The sequence below is a fragment of the Propithecus coquereli genome, unplaced genomic scaffold, assembly GCF_000956105.1.
Source record: "Propithecus coquereli isolate 6110/MARCELLA unplaced genomic scaffold, Pcoq_1.0 Scaffold6, whole genome shotgun sequence".
In the NCBI taxonomy this organism is placed as follows: Eukaryota; Metazoa; Chordata; class Mammalia; order Primates; family Indriidae; genus Propithecus; species Propithecus coquereli.
In genome coordinates this window covers 13494184-13496281 of record NW_012151951.1, presented here as the reverse complement: position 1 = coordinate 13496281, position 2098 = coordinate 13494184, and positions in this window count along the sequence as shown.

The following is a 2098-nucleotide window of genomic DNA, read 5'->3' as shown; positions in this document are numbered from 1 at the left end:
GCCAGCTAATTTTTTCTATTTTTAGTAGAGATGGGGTGTCACTCTTGCTCAGGCTGCTCTTAAACTTCTGACCTCAAGCCATCCTCCCACCTCGGCCTCCCAGAGTGCTAGGATTATAGGACTGAGCCACCACTCTTGGCCTCAGTGACTTCTTAAGGGGTGACTTCCCTACTCTTTTCCCAAGACGGGGAATAAATAAAGTCTTGGTTCTCCACCTCTGAAAAGTTATAAACAGAATTCTTAAAAGCCATATCAAATTTCACTATTGTCAAAATGTTAGGGGCAGAAGAACAAGTGAGAGGTAATGGAAATCAGAAAAACAGAAAGGAGAAAACATTTATAGAAAAACAATAAACAGGAAATGGTTGCAGAAAAATAAAAAAGGGAACGGTTATTTCAGTCTTAAAGAATGGGGTAATCAGGCCATGGAACACTGACCACCAGGAAATGAAAAAACACCATAAACGGTTATGGAACTTTCCCCACAGTACGTATAACATGACCTTTAAGTCATGTCCACACCTGGAAAGAATTCAGCCCCCAAAACAGTCACATATAGTTATGAATAATTATAACCAACCTTTACCTAAACTACTAACATATAGACAGAAAACACAGAAGAAGACAGTGTCTTCTCCGGAGACAGACCCATTTCCCCGTGGGAAATGTACTTTCGCTTTGCACCCTTAAACTTTCCTTACAGTAAATTCTTCAGGCACACTTGCTGAGTGTCTGTCCTCTTTCTCTCCCCAGGGGCCAAGGCTTGCGATTCCTCCAAGCCTGGAGCCCAAGACCTGGGGCAACACTTCAAAGTCTAGTCCTGGATTGAACTGTGACAAGAAGAGATACAATTTCATAAAGTTGACTATCTTAGATTGGGTTTCCCTGAGTTAAACCTGCAATAAGGATTTGAGTACAAGTGATTTATTTTAGAAGTGATCACAGTAGAAATCGGGAAGGCGAAAGAGTGGGTTTAGCCGGAACTATCAGGGAAACTTACTGAAAGTTATACAAGGGAGCCTGGCTGTCACACTCTCAATCATACCCGTCAGTCCTTGGCTAAGGGGCTGGGGTGGGTGGGAGGCACAGGGAGTGAACGCCTAGGTATTTCCCGCTCTTTTCCTGGGCAGACAGGGCTTCAGGAGTCCAAAAGAAGTCCTCGGTGTGGGCCTTGGAAGCAACAGCACACAGAAGCCAGGAGAGGGGAGCACAGCAACAGTAATAGGGGTCTGAACAGATCTGGGAAGACCATTAAAGTTTTCCATTCCAGAGGTGGCAAAGATATATGGGAGGCATTAAGGTTCTTATTCCTCCAAAAGACAATGAAGTTCCAAGAAACTTGATGATCAGCTTTTCAGAGCCCAATCATACAGAAATACAATTAACTATTTTCAAATTAATACTATCCCCCTTGAAAAAAGCTCTTCTTTCCCCAAAATACTTGGTGATGATTTTGCCATAAATAGCAGAGACACAGGGTTCCTAACTTGACCACATCTTTTAAGAATAAAATATGAGGCCGGGTGCAGTGGCTCACACCTGTAATCCTAGCACTCTGGGAGGCTGAGACGGGAGGATTGCTTGCTTGAGCTCAGGAGTTCAAGACTAGCCTGAGCAAGAGTGAGACCCCATCGCTCCCAAAAACAGAAAAATTAGCCGGGCTTGATGGTGTGCACCTGTAGTCCCGCCTACTCTAGAGGCTGAGGCAAAAGGATTGTTTGAGCCCAGAAGTTTGAGGTTGCGGTGAGCTGTGATGATGCCACTGCACTCTAGCCAGGGCGATAGCAAGACTATGTCTCCAAAAAATAAAAAGAATAAAATATGAAATCATAAAGTCTGAAGTCTATGTTATACTACTGTGACATCTAAACAAGTAATCTGCAACAATGGCAGCACATCAGTATCACCTGGGGTGCTTAAAAACTTCTTTAAATGAGCTGGGCCCCACCTCTATAGATTCTGACATTATGGTATAAGGTGGGGACCAGGCACTGGCATGTGTCTGAACTCCTCAGGTGAGTCCGATATGCAGCCAGGCCTAAAAAACCACAAGTCTAAATCAACGCAAATATTGATTTATTATAGAATGATGTCATGA